Source organism: Peromyscus leucopus, chromosome 1, assembly GCF_004664715.2.
Source record: "Peromyscus leucopus breed LL Stock chromosome 1, UCI_PerLeu_2.1, whole genome shotgun sequence".
In the NCBI taxonomy this organism is placed as follows: Eukaryota; Metazoa; Chordata; class Mammalia; order Rodentia; family Cricetidae; genus Peromyscus; species Peromyscus leucopus.
This window is the reverse complement of record NC_051063.1, coordinates 132,740,545-132,758,391: the sequence shown is the minus strand read 5'-3', so window position 1 is coordinate 132,758,391 and position 17,847 is coordinate 132,740,545. Positions and strand designations below refer to the sequence as shown.

Here is a 17,847-nt window from a genome sequence, read left to right as displayed (position 1 = left end):
TCTCTGAAGTAATTTGGTGATGCCAGGAACAGACATGTCTAACTGTCCAGAATGTCTAAATTCTTAAAAATATTTTAAATGCCATATTCTGTAGGTCTTAGAAGTGTTTGAATATTACCTATCTAACTGAAATTTGTCTATGTATACCAAGAAAACTTAACATGAATATAAGTTTGAGTATCATAGAAGACTAATTATTAATTGGTATTTTTAATTATCCAGTACAGTCTAAATGAATTACATAAACATAATATCTTAAACAAGAGTAGAAATGTATATACAGTATTACAAAATTAAGTTTAATCTTGTATCAATAACTAAAATCTATTGCAATATAAATCATTTTAAACAAGTTGTTCTTTAAAAGTACATTCAATCATTTACCTGTTCTTCCTATCATATCTATGTCCTATCCCCCATTTTTATTTTTATAAAGAGATTTTATTTAAATCAACCCTTTCTAAATAAAAATATTGCTTTATACCTATCCCCCACCAGAGGGCTCTTTATGGGAAAAAAAAAAGAATCTCTCAACCTCTGTTTTAGCAATATGCTTGGGTTTAGAGAAGGAGTGAGCCATTTTCACGTCCAATGCAAGCTTGGCATATTTGGGAATTTCGGTGCAGCTTCTCTTACTACTTCCTGCTTGATGAGGATGCTCTATTCTTATGGGGATATAAAGAAAATTTTAGGATTATGGAATAGTCCATGGGGTTGTATTGTCTTACAGAAAACTTTCTGTAACTCAGTGGGAATAGGTTAAGCCCACATGCATCGAACCCACCATAGAGTACTTCAAGCCCGCATGTTGCAGGATCTCAACACCCACATGAGACATGTTTCCTGCTCCTGTTAGAATTGGTTAATTTCAGATTTCAGGTGGAAACTCGAGCCATTGGGTGCCGCTTGTAGCTGAAGTTATCCTATTGATGCCCAGCTCCCGCTGCACTCACACACAAGAAAACACAGCAAGACTAATATTATTTACAAACCCTTTGGCCTTATGGATCAGGCTTCTTGTTAACTATTCTCATATCTAAAATGAACCGATTTCCATTAATCTATAAGTTGCCATGTACCTCGTGGCTTAACAGTATTATTACATGTTGCTTCTCAACATGGATTCTGGCAGCATCTCCCTCACTCAGCCTTTCACTTCCACAAATTCTTCTCTCTCTTTGTCCTGCCTATACTTCCTGCCTGTCTACTGGGAAATCATTACTTTTTTTTATTAACCAATCAGAGCGAGACATTCAGAGCATACAGAACATCCAACAGCAGTGGGGCTGTAGGTTCCCTTCTATTAACTGAAACAGAACATGACTATTAGCATGAAAGAGCTGGTGTAGGTACGACAGAATTGGCCTAGTAATAGGAGATGACTGTGAGGATATGGGTTGAACTATATGTATTGCCTGTGGTGAAGGACATGAGCCTGGGCTCTAGACTGCCCACTGTCGTATATGTTAGGTTGATATAGTTATTTACCTTACAGATGACAGAGCTGTCAGTCTGATGAGATTGGCAGTGAATAATTCCTATTACACTTGAGAAATAGGATACTTTTATCTTGACCAATATTTACCCTGAGTTAGTTATGAAATGTCCTTTCTCTGTGAGATGCCCATGCTTTTTCCAGATATGAGTGTGGGATAGGAGGATATGCAAAGTATATTTGGAAGCTGGTGTTGGTGGTACATGCCTTTAATACCAGCACTTTGGAGTCAGACCCAGGCAGATGTCTGTGAGTTTAAAGTTAGTGGGGTCTACAGAGTGAGATTCAGTATAGGCACCAAACTTACACAGAGTTAGCTGTCTTGCAAATCAAAAATAAAAAGCATATTTGGAGTATGTATATCTTTTAGGAATTGGCCCTGTGCCAAATAGAAGGTATAGATGAGAGACATTAGGGAGCTGGAATGAAGATTCCTGAAGCAGAGACTATTGCAATTTCTGGAAAGGATTAATAATGGGGTGAATGAGGGATTAATGCAGGTTCCCTGAGCTGCCTCATAAAAGGAGTAACCCAGGAGATTAAAAAGATCAAACACAGGATTACAAGGAGTCAGCTATTTCTTGAAAGGTAAGAATATCCTGTTTTGTGGAGCATCCTACAAAGGACTGAATTAGATGCTTATATGTGAAGTTATAGCCTAGTACGATATTGTAAAGTTTACACCCAAATAGATCATCTTAGGAGTGGAGAGCTCGATTTTGGAACTTGAGACTCCATAACTCCAACTCTACAAAAAATGTAGAAGAGGAGAGGTGTTAGTTTGAATAACTTACACATATGGGTCACAGAGAAGAATGTAATCTACTAATTGTAAGATGTAAAGGCAATGAGGGAGAAAGAGAGCAAGCCAGAAGCTGGCGAATGATAAAAAAAGTTGTGGGAGGTCCATGAATCTGTGTGTCAAGACAATCCAAGGTAGCTACATATATAGGTAAGTGTCATTATCTGCCCAGGATAAGGAAAAGATATTTTGAGACAGAGGGCTGAGAGGTATTGGAAAGAAGGTATCTTTGAGATCTAGAACTGAGTAGTGTGTTTCTAAATGTGTGTGGATTCTAAAGGGATATTGTAAAGAATTGAGTAAAGTCCAGTCAACAGGATTGAGAGGACCCCTGAAGATCTAATGAGCTGCAGATGTACTAATATTTTATTTGTGCTGAAATGTGGTGATATTTTATTTATGATTTAATAAAGCTTGCCAGAGATCAGGCAGGAAAGGACAGCCATTTTAAGTAAACAAAAATTCAGGTAGCACACTTATCAGACAGGGTCTCTCTGTGTTCAATGCCATACTAGGGAACAGAGCAAAGCATGGTGTCACACTCCTTTAAGGCCAGTACCAAACACAAAGACACGTAGTTCTCTACAGACATACAATGTAAAAAGAGATAGCTGGGCTATTATAGCCAATTAATGGGCATAAGAAAAAGGCAATAAGAGCATGTGTAAGAGGCCAAGTAGCTTGCATTTGGAAGCTGCAGGGTTGGTGAGGTAAGGTTTGCTTGTGACTTTTCCCATTTCCCTGATCTCTAAGTCTTCACCCCTATATTTGGCACTGTGTTTTTTATTTTATGATACCATTTAGAAACTGGTCTACATGCAGGTCTTCAATCAGGAGGTATATTCTATTAGGCTTCTCAACTCTAAGAGATGTTAAAAGGAGAAGAATTTCGATAAAGTAGCATCTTTCTGAGAAGTTCAAGGATAACAGGCTTAAATCCTCTAAGGCTCTGGGGTAAAAGAGTGTACTGAATTTGAGTGATATACCAGGTAGGGTGCTGGAACTGGATAACAATAGAGTGATAGTTTCTAGCAACAGAAGGGTTCTGGCTATCCAAGACCATGGGGTATACATGAGAGATTGAAAGGGAAATGTCATGTCAGAGGTAGTGTGCTGAGTGCCAAGAAGGAGGAGGATAAGAGCTGCTGACAAATCTGGGGTAGGGAAATATGGGCTCTAATGAACTAGAAGCTAGTGCCTTAGCAAAAAAAATTCTTCCCATTAAGCACACAGGGCAGGTTTCCACATACTAAACTGTGTGTAAGAGATATTCCCATGAACATACATTTAAGTCATGGGTTTTGGTGAGGTAAGTTAATATGTCCCTCTACCCAGAAAACAGGGAGATTGGAATGACAGGTAAGACTGCAAAACTCCCACAGGATGCAGTAAGGGCCTCCAGTGTCCAAAGGAGGGAAATGGATTATCCATATATAATAATGGCTACTCTAGCTTTGGGTATGACATGAATGTTGTTGGGTAAGGACCTCGTTAGTTTCAAACATCACTTAACACTGTAGGAGATTGCCTGTATGTTGGTTTTCGATTGATGTCCTAATGCCATCAGTTACACAAGGTCAGTCAACTAACCTATGTCCATATCAATAGCGTTTTAGATGAGGCCCAGGGGACCTACATTGACAGGGGTTGGCTCAAGCCTAGTGGCTTTCTTTACAAATTTAAAAACAGAAACCTGGAGGCCTTCATGTGGCTGTTCAGATAGACTGTGCTAGATTTGACAGTCTTGTTTTCAGGTTTATTCATATCGCACATAGTTATGTCATGCAGGAACATAAAGTATGTAATTAAGCTGCATACAGGTTACATAATCCCATACCATAGGGTAACTTAGTAGGCAAGGACCTGGTATGCCTAAGCTATCTTCCTGACTGATGGACAGAGGATGCACAGTCATGTAGTTAGGGGTTGATTGGTACACATAACACCACAATAGACCATAAGGCAGTAATTTACTGTTGGAGTGAGAACCCATGGTAATTTCATTTTATAATGTTTTCCTTTTTCAGTTTCCTTGCTCCTTTTACAACACACAGGAAGGAGGGAGAGACAGATGAGTCACAGCTCTAATGGAGATGTCCAAAATCATTGCCATCATTTGCTTTCCCTTCTACTTTAGACAGCTCTCTTCTTATTGGTTGTATGTTTGAATATGAGTCAGACAGATGGAATAAAAAGGCTTGCAGTCCACAGTTTCACTAGCCAGGCTTCTGGCTAAATTCCAGCTCGTAGCTGGATTTAGCCAAAGCCTGACTGGAAACAACACAGGAGAGTGATAACTGTCCCAGAGAACTGCAGCAGACAGAGGTAGTAGAAAATTGGAGGAACAGGGTTTGGTGGTATTGCCCACAATCCTTCTCTAAATTACCTGCACCTGCTTGATCTGTCGGGAATGTTTCCTTCTTCTGAAGCCAGTACTTCACCTTAATACCTGACAGAAATCAGTGATGTATTGATCATATGCTCCCTCAGAGGAGCATTAACAAAATGACTGTGTCAGTGACAGTTCTCACTTAGCTACCTGGGTATCTATGAAGATTTCAAAAATCAGATTCCATAAATAAGTGCATTTGGAGAATCTAAAATGTCATATCAGAAATGGTTACCTGAAAGGGAAAATTTGTAGCCCAGAATCACAATCAGCCATCTGCAGGTGGAAATTGAGGCTTTCAAGTAGATAGCCAGGATACAGGGCCAAGTACAGGGTACATGATCACCATCTACTTTCCCTGTGTTGTTCTTCTCTTTTGAGAATTGAATTCTGGGCCTAAGATTCAGTACATCATTTCCTGTCATCCACTTCCAGTTTTGCTGTTTTGGCTGCAGTGCACATTGTGTTTGGAGCGTGAAATTAATCATCAACTCTGAAGGAGATCTCAAAGAGTGCCCAGGATGTGCTTTCCATTGGTGGAATTGAGTTCACTCTCCTTATTGTTTCCTGTGGTTTGGGCCATATCCAACACCCTCCTTTCCCCAGAAATTCTCAAATATAAGCACTGGGAAATATTATTTAGAAAGATTTAGGAGACAGAAACATAAAGAAAATACAGGATAGCTTTGAGAGTGCTTGTATGCTAATGTATCCAGCATCTACTGTCTGTGCCCTTGGGTTGTTAAAACAATGCCAAGGGGCAGAGAAAAGACAACCCCCCTTGCAGAGACAGGTGCAGGTCATCTCCGCCACCTGCACTCAGACCCATGATCCAGTCATCCTCTCTAAGCATACCAGCTGGGTAACGCCTAATGGGCTCCAACAGGTTCCTATTCCAAACAAAATTTGAATGCACACCCTCCACCAGCGGAAGCAAGAAGTGTTAAAAAAAAATTGTCAGTAGAGCAGTTTCTCACCAGTCATCCTGTGGTTATAATCTGGGTCTCAGTTGCTTATGAGCACACTAAAATCCGATTGTTATTTGGTGTCCACAAGGCAGATTGCTCCTGGAATACAAGGAGAGACAGATCCCGTGGAAATTTCCAAAAAAAAGATAGTTTGATTCAAGCATTTCAGACCTGAATCCTCTCAAATGTGCAGCAAGCAGATTCCTCCTTCTGTAGCTATGGCTTCTCTTTAAAGATGTGATCTCTTTTTCTTATTTTGAATTCACTTCAGGCTTTAGGACATGGCATAGGCTAGGGGAGTCCTTCTCTTGCCTTCTTCTGAAACTACTGCTTTCTTTAAGGAAGTAGCAAACCTGTGCCAGTCTTGATGTTCTTCTCTATGGGCAATGAAGTTGATTGATTTCCTTGATGTTTTAGTACCTGGCAGAGACTGGTGAAATCCCACTGTTTCTTCTCCCCTGTGAGATTTACTGTGGGAATGGCTATGGCATTATAATTTTATTCATGAACCATAAAGGCACTGAAAATATAGAGCAGTAACATTTGCAGTCACTTCTCTATCTGTTACCAGATCGAAAAGGAGGAAAAATAAAGTATAGCACTGGAAACTTATTTGTTAATATCCTTTTTTGTTAATATGCCTTTTAGCTATTCACAGTATCAACTTTGCATTCTTGAATTCATTATCACTGTGTTCTTTCAAAAAGCGTCTCTTGAGGGTGATTTGTTCCTAATTTTCAGTCCATTCCTTTACCTAATAAAAGAGAGGCCATTGACTTTATTTGAAGTAAATTAGTTATTGATGATGGCAGACAGGTATTCAATACTTCATTTGATAATAATAAACATACATTTTTCATTTTTTCTTGAATAAATATTTGATTCCTACCCTGATTTTTTGGCCACATATAAAAATTTTATTTGAGAGTTGCTCACTATTTTCTCTTTTAGGATATGTAGCTCATGAGAGTGAGAAATTTTGTTTCTCATCATTTAGTCCACGAACTTGCAGATTAACCTTCAGTCCTTATCACATGCAGTCAATCCCAGTTAAGCTTGTAAATAGCAACAATACCATTTCTGTTCTATGATGACATAAGATTGTAGGTACTTCAAAAATAGTTTATTTTCATCATATTGGGATGTGTAAGTATATTATTGAAATGGTCTTTTAAGCTCCAGTTTGGAGCTAAAGATATAATTTTGTCCATGAAGTAATACAAATAACACATTACTGCACCATTAGTGAGAAAAAACTGATACTATTCATTCTAAAAGGGATTCAGTTTTCACAGTATCTCTTCTATTGTTCTATGATGCATTTCAACAACCTTAAAACATTTATATAAGTATATGTATGTGTATATGCATGAGTTTGCTTATGCATATATATACATATACACAGATACATATGCATGTGTATACTTTCTTGATATAGGTTTTAATTTCATGCATGAGTACTGAATTGAGTTCATTTTGCACTCTCTTTTTCCATTCTGCTACATAATATCTGCACAGTAAATTGTCAAAATAAATATCACTATTTATTAAAAGTATTTTACCAAATTGTACACATAAAAATGTATACATAACTAACTCACAAACTGTACAGAATGTGGTGATAAGGTGTAGTCATTTGAACATTGACCTTTTGTAGTTGAAAGGACTATCAGTGTTAGAGTACAGTATAAATGGATTCTTTCTATCTTAGCATGCAATATTTGTGCAAGATTTTCTGCTAAGTGGGGATCTTGAGTGAGTTTCCATCAATGTTGGCATCACAGTTTGTGGTTTTACTGTGCTACCCATTTTTGGTTGATTCATTGCCTTCATGTATTATTTTGTTGGCACTCAATTTGTCTATTATTTCTGTTTTTTTTTTACTTCCATATCGTTGTTAAGAGACACTGTCTTCATGCAGACATCCTTTTTGTTTTAATATGAACTGTGTCTGACCATTGCATGAAATATTTTCTCATTCAAAGAATAATGTTGAGTTTATGGATTGATCAGTTGACATGAGACAAAACATAAGTTATATGCCATTTGAGTAGATTTGGAGTTCTGTAAATTCTGTAAAATACATTTACTAGATGTAAGTGATGCTATTTTTTAGACAGTAACAGCCAATGTTGCCTGTTGTTATGTGGATAACTATTTATAAGATTGTCAGAAATTATATTCTTTCTGAGAAGTTGCAGATGTTCGGTCTCCTTCTGTGTCTTCTACCTTCCTGGCCATGTGGAATATACTGTTATTATATTCCACAGAGTTTGTGTTCCATCAATGATATATGTCTGCATTTCTGAAAAAGATTTGAGTGAAAACTAGACCTGTTTTTCCATATGAAACCAGCAATACACTTTGAAGGGCAAAATGTTGGCAAATGATGACATTTGAAAGAGCTGGTATGGTCATCAATTTCACCTTATTGCTTTGTCATCCTGTTAGCTGAAATTTTACCTTAATAAAGAAGAATGATTATACGTAGAGATTATAGGTCTATCAATGTCTTAACGGACTGTTTATAACATCCTCATAATGTAAACAATTGTTCAAAAGACGTCCTCTTTAAGAACAAAAATGATCACACATAATTTTACCAAATTCTGTGCTTTTATGTAAAGGAGACTCTTCATCATTTTTCTTGTATGATTTGTGTATGTTTGTTTGCGTGTTTGTGTGTATAACAAAAGAACATCAGAGACAATGGTATATACATATATAATTAAAAACATTCTTACATGTCTACACATTTTTTTGTGTGTGCCTGAATTTTTCTTTACTATATTGTTTTTGACCTCATGAGAAACATCATAATTCCTATGATATTTGCAGTTTAACAAGGCTCAGGTTAGGGTATGGAATGGCACACAACATTAATGGTTGGCTCTTTTCCCCTCCTCCCCCCTCTCTGAGAGCCTATCTTGATGGCTTAGCTATCAGGGGCCATTGTTACTGCTGTAGCTCTGAGAAGCTTTTGGCTCCATTCTGTCACTGAGTAGCATATGTCCCTCTGCTTATAAGCACCATTTAATCCACATGCTTTCAACATATGCTACCATTAGTACTTTTGATCTTGGCCATTCTGACAGGTATCTTAGGGATGGTATCTTACTGGCATTTTGATTTATATTTCCCTGGACTCTAAGGGTGTTAATAATTCTTTAAGTGTATCTAGTTCATTCAGAATTCTTCTGATTAGAACATTCTCTTTAAATCTGTCCCCCATTTTTACTGGCATTATTTGGTAATTTTATGCCTGATTTCTTGTGTTTATTCTATATTTTTTATATCAATCCTCTGTCAGATGTGTAGTTGGAGAAGATTTTTTTTCCTATCCTGTAGGCTGCTGTTTTGTCCTATTGACAGCATTAGAGGGAGGGCCCTAGTTAATTTTCCTAGTAATAGGGAGAGTGGTTCCAAACTGGCCTTCCCCCTTAATCAGATTGGTGACTATACTAAGTGTCTCCATAGAGCCTTCATTCAGTTCCTGATGGAACAAATGCAGAGATGCAGATTCAACATCTGGATTGAGATCTTAGGGTCAAAGACATAAGATAGAAGGATTATATGTACAGGGCAGGCATCAAGAATATAATGAGAAAAACCACATAGACAGAGGACCTGAGGTTTTGTGGGCTCATGGACACTGGAAGGACTGCCAGGGAGCTGGCATGTGACTGAGCTATGCCGTCTGCATCTGGGAGACATTTTTGTAGCTTGGTATTTCATGGGACCTCTAGCATTGGGAGCAGCATATGTCCCTGATGCATGAGTTGGCTCTTGGAAACATATTCTCTATGGTTCAAAGCCTTATTTAGCCTTGACGCAGCACTGAAGAAGTTGCTCCTGCCTCATCTTAATATTAAGTGCTTTGTTGATTCCCAAGAGAGACCTTACCACTTTTGAAAGGAAAGGGAGGAAGGATTGGGGATTTGAGTGGACTTACCTGGAGAGTATGGGAGCAAGAAAGGATGGAAAAATATCATTATTACATGAAATAAAAATTTTAAAAAATTTAAAAAGGCTACATCAGGAAACATGAAACATGAAAAAAATTATATTCATTTAAATTTTTGTTCAGAAAGCTCCTTAAAAGTGTCATGCTCCTATTAGTAGTATGTTCCCAGTCAAGAAGCCTGCTCTTAAATGAGCCATGCATCTGTTTTCCATTAGCAATATCTGTGCTTAGGAAAGCCGTGATCAGTAAGCCACTATTAGCCCTTATTGTGAGTGCTTAGCATCATTTTTGTGGATTTTTTTCAGTCTTATGTATAAATTCTGGACCCACGTAGGAATGCCATTTGTTGCTCGTGTTTTGTGTTCCATCAGACTGTTCCCAAATAACCACACAGAGACTTATTAATAATTATAACTCAAGTTTATTACTAGCTAACTCATACATTTTAAATTAACCCATAATACTTATCTATGGTCTGCCACGTGGAGTGGTTCCTTTTTTCAGTATTGCAAGTTTATATCCTTCTCTCTTAGTCTCTTCTCAATTCTGGGCCTCATCCCTTCTTCACAGAAACATAATTGTCTTGTTCTTCTGCATAAATTTATCCTTCCTAGATTTAAACAAGTCAAGTTCTTTATTAAAACAACCACAATGATATATATCCAGTCATTGTAAAGGAATATTCCATATGCTATCCATGGGATTATTCATACACACCCACCATTTTTTTTAATTGCTATGGAGATATTGATTTCCATCCCTGCTGTCTATCTGAAAAGTTTTACATGAAAATCTATTAGAAGAAATATTTGGGAAATAGACACACACACACACACACACACACACACACATATATATACATATATATATATATATATATATATATATATATATATATATACACATGATATTTAACCATAAGCCATTGAACAACCAAAAAACACACACACCATCACTTTGGCATGTGTGCATAGTTTTCTTAAAATTATTTCTTGCTTTTTGAGGGCAAAGACAACTTTAGTAGGCTCTGAAAATACATTCGGGATTAATTGTCAAGTCTTGGGAAAGGTAGCAGTATCTATTTTCTGCATAATGGAAAAGTGCAGAGCTTGTCTCAGGACTTGATAGAGTTGCCTGTGAATCTGGATCATCTCAGCTAGCCAACTTGAGTTTTCCTGATCAGTTTCTTAATCCGCTTTTCATCCTTGTTTCGCTGAGAGGCTGGTTTCATGGCTTAGCTATCAGGGAACCATGACTACTGTTGCATCTCTGGGAGGGTGATGGTCCATGCTGACAGTGAGTAGCAAACAGCCAAGTGCTTATAAACACCATTTAATCTACATGCTTTTCAACATAGGTTGTCATTAGTGTATTCGTTTTTGGCCTTTCCTGACAGTTATAAAATAAAACAAAATAAATGACATCCAAGTGTCTGTCCTACTTTGCTACTGCCCAATCAGAATTTTATTTATACAGAGCGATATCCACAACAGTTTAAACTAGAAATTTGAAAGTTTTATTAGACTCACAGACAGAAATTGATGAAGCAGAATATGTCAGTAGGTACAGGGGAACCTGAAGACAGAATCAAGAAGAAGAAAAAAAAATAAATGGTATTCCCAATCCAGAGAGACTGAGTACAGTTGTGGGAAAAAAAAAACTCATTTTTCTGGAATTAGTGACAAGGCATCAATTATGATGGCCCTGTTTGTTTCACTGTGTATGATGAAAAATTTCTCTTTGTGATGGCAGGATAAAAGGTTTCTGGGAGGAGAGATGTATTCAGTGGTGGAAGCCCTCAAGCTTATAACCTGGGTGTTAAAAGAATAACCTTGAAGGGTACCTACCATTTAGAGGAAAGTGATGAGTGTTGCTAGCCTGCAGGGGAAAGAAGCCTTGATCCCCAATGTAGATTGGGGGTGTGCATGGATTATCATATGGCTGAGTTAAGGAGTGTCAGCAAAATTCCACAGCAGACAGCTGATGTGATAGGGTAGAGGAGTGATAAGGTGATCATGGGAAGGTGATGGTTTGGATAGGAGTTCAGCATTTAAAGCTGGCCTCCCATACATGTGTTCACATGGTGTAATCCAGCTACATGAAGTTTACATAATCACATACCATAGGTTAACTTAGAAGGCAAGGCCCTGGGATGACTAAACTATCTTCCTGACTGATGAAGACAGGATGCCCAGTCATGTAGATTTGGGGTGGCTTGGGTTCATAACACTACAAGACACCATCACTCTGTTTCCTACTGTTAGTTGCAGGCAGAATCCAATGTGAATATATTCTATCCTGTGTTCGTTTTCACTTTCCCTGTCCATTTTAGAACACAGAGAGAGGAGGGAGACAGAGATGAGTCACAGCTCTGATGGAGATCTCCAAATTCATTGCTGTCATTTGCTTTCCCTTCTACTTTAGACAGCTCTATCCTTATTGGTTCCTGGTCTATGTGTGTTTGAGTATGAGTCAGACAGATGGAATAAAAAGGCTGGCAGTCCCCAGTTTCAGTAGCCAGGCTCCTGGCTAAATTCCAGCTGGTAGCTGGACTTTGCCAAAGCCTGACTGTAAATAACACAGCAGACAGAGGCAATAGAAACAAAGGATAGGCAGGGATTGGGTCGGATTTCTGACACTTCTGCTCTGAGACACCTGCATCTGTTTGCTCTGCTGGATATGTGATCCTTCCTCTGAATCTACTGCTTCAGCTTTAATATTTGTGGTCACTACCTAAGATTTGAATCCTCCACTATCTGCAAGGATGGCTTACATTGGGAAAAAAAAACCTGACAGAAACCAGGGATGCATTAATATTATATCCCCTCAGAGGAGCCATTAAGGAAATGACTGTATCAGTGACAATTATCACTTAGCCCCCTGGGACTCTATGAAAATTTCAAGTGTCAGATTCCACAAATAAGTGCATTTGTGGAATCTAAAATGGTATATGGGAAACTGTTATCTGAAAGGTACAATTTGCATCCCAGAATCACAATAAGCCATCAGCCTGTGGAAAGTGAGGCTGTTAGGTAGATAGCCCGGAAACAGGGACAAGTACCTGGGTATGTGATCAACCTCTAATTACCACGGGATGCTTTTCTCTTTTCAGAATTGCATTCTGGGCAGTCTAGCATTCATTACATCATTTCCTGTCTTCCACTTTCAGTTTTGTTGTTTCGGCTGCAGTGCACATTGGTTTGGGAGGGTGAAATGACTCAGCAGCTCTGAAGGAGATCTCAAAGAGTAACACAGGATTTGCTTTCCATTGCTGAAATTGAGCTCAACCTCCATATTGTTTCCTGTGGGTTGGGCCATGCCCCACCCCCTCATTTGTCCAGAGGTTTCTCGAGTAGAACCTGCAGGAAGTATTATTTAAAATGATATAGGTAAGTGAATCAGATAGAAAATACAGGATTGCTTTGAGAATGCATGTCTCCTAATCCATCCAGCATACTGTCTCTGCCCTAGGTTATTTAAAGGAAGGCCAAGTTGTGGAGAAAGGACCTCACCTCTGTACAGAAAAGTGTAGACCATCTCAGATTCCTGCCCTCAGGGCCATGGTCCAATCATCCTTCTAAGTAGAAGTGCTAGGTAAAGACTAAATTAGCTCTATCAGGTTTCTGTTACAAACAAAATTTGAAAGCACACACTCCTCAATCAGAGGAAATGGGAGCAAATAAAATTTTTAGCAGAGCATGTTCTCACCAATCAGCCTCTTGTTGTATTAAGGTTCTCAGTTTCTCATGGATATAATTATAATCTGAATTTACATTGGCACAGAAAATGCAGCTTGTTCCTTACATAGAAGGGGAGACAGACTCCATGGAAATTAGCAAAGTCAAAGATTGTATGTTTCCTAGGATTACAGATCTGAGTCACATGATCCTGTCAAATGTGTAGCAAGCAGATGCCTGCTTCTGCAGCTACAGCTTCTTTTTAAAGATGTGGGCTCACTGTCTCCGTTTGATTTCACTTCAGGTTTTTGTATCTGGCTGAGACTTGGGGAGTCCTGCTCTTTCATTCTTCTGAAGCCACTGCTATCCTTAAGGGTATGGCATCCCTGTATCTGTATTGATGTGCTGCTCTAGAAACAAGGGAGTTAATTCTCTTGAGCCTTTATTATCTGGCAGAGAGTAGTGAAATCCTACCCTTTCCTCTAACCTGGGAGAGTTATTGTGGAAATGGCAATAGCATTTTAGTTTTATTCAGAAAACGTAGAGTCATTGAAAATATGGAGCATTAATATCTGCAGATACTTCTCTATCTGTCACCAAAGGCAAAATGCATTGAAAAATAAAGCATATCACAGGAAACGTACTTCTTATAACATGTTGCCATTTAGGTAATCACAAATTCAAATTTGCATTCTTGGTTTGCATTATCAAAGTGTTCTGGCATTCAGAATATCATGTAGGTGATTTTTCCTACTTCTCAGCCCATTCCTATGTATGAAACCAAACAGGTCATTAGCTTTGTTGTAAATCAATTATTTATTGATAATGACAGAGACATATTCAATACTTCCCTTGATAATGATAAACACCAATGATTCCTTTTTGTTGAATATTTCTTTTAGTATGCTTTGAAGCAGTGCAGAACTTATCTCCCCTCAGACTCTGAATTCCTATGTCTGATAGTAAATTTAATAGTGGAAAACTATGGTATGTTGGAATCAGCAACAACCTCTGAATCTTTTGAAAGCATTCTGCCATCTTTTCATTACAAATATCTGTGATTCTCAGGTAGAGATGAACACATTAAAGATCAGAACATGGTGCTTTTAAGTGTCTCACGCTCTTTAGAAAACCCTTGTCTGTAATCATTGTGTTGTTTCCCAATTATTGCCTGAAGTAATATCTCTTATTAGGGCCAAGTGATGCATATATATTTGAGTACATCAATGTTATTAGGACTCTATTTATTTCTATATGACTCTGGCAGAAGGAATAAACTATTTTTGTAAAATCTGTCACCATTCTGGTCTCAGGTTCCTGGCCCTTTTCAAACCCATGCTCCTTTTTTAATTTTTATTACATAACTTTTGATCAAGTATATACATATGTTAGTCATCTATTACATTCAATATGAGGCAGAACCTACAATCATTTTCATAACTTTAATTTTTTAAACCTGCTTTAAAATTTTTGGTCAAACATATAAGTATCACCAATATTCATGTTAATTTTTTTTCTTATTTTTATGCTTCTTTTAGCACACATATTATAAAATCTATTCAAATTAAAGAAATAGACAAAAACAATCATTAAATATGGAAATTATTGTGAAAACAATGTAATCAATTCAGTGTTCATTGGTTATTGAACGCTTATATACTCAGTACAGGATTATGTTGATCATACATGTAATTAAGTTTGAAGGGATATAATTTGGAGTGTGAAGAGAGACAGAAACTTATTGGGTTGGGGTGTATGGAAAATATTGTGACACAGGAATGCCTAGTTCACATATGTCTGGAAATGTTTGATGATATAACTGCACAAAACACAGAGACATGTACATGTTTGTGCCTTTGTTGATTTGTTATTCTTTAATATACCTTTTGAGCCTTGGGACAAACAACTGCCATATATTATTAACAAAGGTCCAATGTCATGGTATTCTCATAGAGGTCATGCCAAAATTAAAAAACTGCAACTTAAATTTGGTGGTTTACTGTTCTCTGTGATTCTATCTGCAGGTGATCATACATCCTCCTATGGCCTCAGTGTGTACTTACAGACAGGTGCACACACAATATTATAATAGCAATTTAAAAAATTCACATTCATCATAAGCAAGCGCTTATTCAGGTCAGACATTTTGAGTCATAACACACTCTGATGTATACGAACATTTAAAATACCTTAAGAAATATGACAGGATGTTTTATTTTCATGGTGACAACATCTCTCCATTCATTTATTTTTATTAAATATAAGGCTTTGATTTTTCTGGTGCTCATCCTTCCCTACAAACTCCTGATAAGCCTGTGGAGGTGGCTTCCCACCAACTCCACAGTTCCCCAGCATTTTATTGAGTAAGAGCATCAGGACATATTAGGATTAGAAGGATTTAGATTGTGGAGATAAACAGATCGAAAATACAGGATAGCCTTGAGAGGGCCTGCAACCTATCTCAATGGGCCCTGACACTGTCTGTCCTAGGGTATTTATAGAAATTTAGTGCAAAGACAACCCCCCAGCACAGCCAAATGCAGAACAGCTCAGATACTTGCACTCAGGTCTGTGGTCCAATCATCCTCTCTGCAGAACTGAGAAATGTGAGAAGGGTGCCAGCAATTTTGTAGTCTTGCCAGAGTAGACAAAGACAGCTGGCAGCCTGAACAATCATTCAACTTTCTCCGTAAAGACAGGGCATCTGTCTTGAGTCCACAGATCTAGAGTCTCTGAGTTACTTCTCTCTGTGTCCTATAGAATATCTGGCAGTTTCCTCTGTGAAGTAGGAACGTCAAGGATCATTATGCCAAGCCAAGTCCTGTGGTGACATTTATTAGTAATATGCTTGTGTTTAGAGAAGGATTGAGCCAATTCTCTCCCCAAATCCAGCTTGGTATATTTAGGAATTTGTGTATAGGTTCTCATACTACTTTCTGCTAGATGAGGGCACTGTATTCTTATGAGGACACAACGAAAATTTTAGGATTGTGGAATACTTCGTGCGGCTGTATTGTCTGAGCCAATCCTCTTGAAAATATTCTGGATGTTGAATCATCTATGCCCTGATGTCATTGGAGACCTTTCAGGGGGTCTTGGAAGGTCAACATGATGTATCTTAATCTTGAACAAATCCATAGCCTCTTGTTTTCTGTGGAAACAAAAGTGGAGTCTTTTTTTGAATGCAATCCTTAGATCCAAATGTTGAAGTCAGAATACCTTTAAAATATACATATTACTTTAACTCAGCATCCTTTACAAACAAATGACTGTCTGCAGTTAAAATGTTCAAAGACAGCACAGTACAGATTCTCTGTATAATATCTATCCTTACGTGGCTTATTTTTTATATTACTTTTAATTTCTCTTTAAATATTTTATTCATTAAAACTATCTATTTCTTCACATAACTGCATATATTCATGGTTATCTCTCTTTCAATCCTATATACACTTTTACACACATTGTAAATTGTTTCATTTAATCTGTCTTATTGTGAACCTCCTGATTAAAATTGCAACCTTACTAATACTGAAACAGCAACTGTGGCTTTAGAGAAGCCAGGATCACAGCCAGACTTCGGGAGGCAGTGGGTCTATTCCTCTATCAAAGCAGCATGTAGCTCTGATACCTTTTTTTTGTCTGTACAAGCAAAGGCTAAATCCACCATACAGTGTAATGTGCAGCTTTTAGATATCTCATTTTTTTTATTTTACAATACTATTCAGTTCTACATAACAACCACAGATTCCCTTGTTCTCCCCCTTCCTGCCCCCCTCCCCTTGCCCGCAGCCCACCCCCCATTCCCACCAGCTCCAGATCAAGGCCACCCCCGAGGAGGACTGAGATCGACCTGATAGACTCAGTCCAGGAAGGTCCAGGCCCCTCCTCCCAGACTGAGCCAAGCATCCCTGTATAATTCACAGGTTTCAAACAGCTATCTCATGCCATAAGCCTGGTACCACTGCCTAGATGCTTCCCAAACAGATCAAGCTAATCAACTGTCTCGCCTATTCAGAGGGCCTGATCCAGTTGGGGGCCCCTCAGCCTGTGGTTCATAGTTCATGTGCTTCCATTCATTTGGCTATTTGTACCTGTGCTTTATACAACCTTGGTTTCAACCATTCTCGCTCATATAAACCCTCCTCTTTCTCGCTAATTAGACTCCCAGCGCTCCACCCGGGGGCCTAGCTGTGGATATCTGCATCCAGATTCCTCAGTCCTTGGATGGTGTTTCTGGCCCAACTATTAGGGTGTTTGGCCATCCCATCACGTGGGAGATCCCACCTGGATCAAGAACAGAGAGGGAGAACAAGGAATAGGAGACCATGGTAAATGAAGACCACATGAGAAAAGGAAGAAACAAAGTGCTAAAGAGGCCCACAGAAATCCACAAAGATACCCCCACAAAAGACTGCTGGCAATGGCTGAGAGACAGCCGGGACTGACCTACTCTGGTGATGGCATGGCCAAACACCCTAAAAGTTGGGCTAGATATCTCATTCTTGCCATGCTACATCAAGGCCACACACCACAAACCTTCCATAGAGTA

At 38.4% G+C, this 17,847-nt stretch overlaps 1 long non-coding RNA gene across 1 annotated transcript; it reads left to right on the top strand.

Annotated features, from left to right (window-relative positions):
• Positions 1 to 2,747: 2,747 nt before the first annotated feature.
• LOC114682551 lies at positions 2,748 to 15,218 on the top strand. Its single transcript, XR_003733062.1, has 2 exons — positions 2,748 to 4,622; positions 12,211 to 15,218. It is a non-coding gene; the product is annotated as an uncharacterized LOC114682551 (long non-coding RNA).
• Positions 15,219 to 17,847: the final 2,629 nt, after the last annotated feature.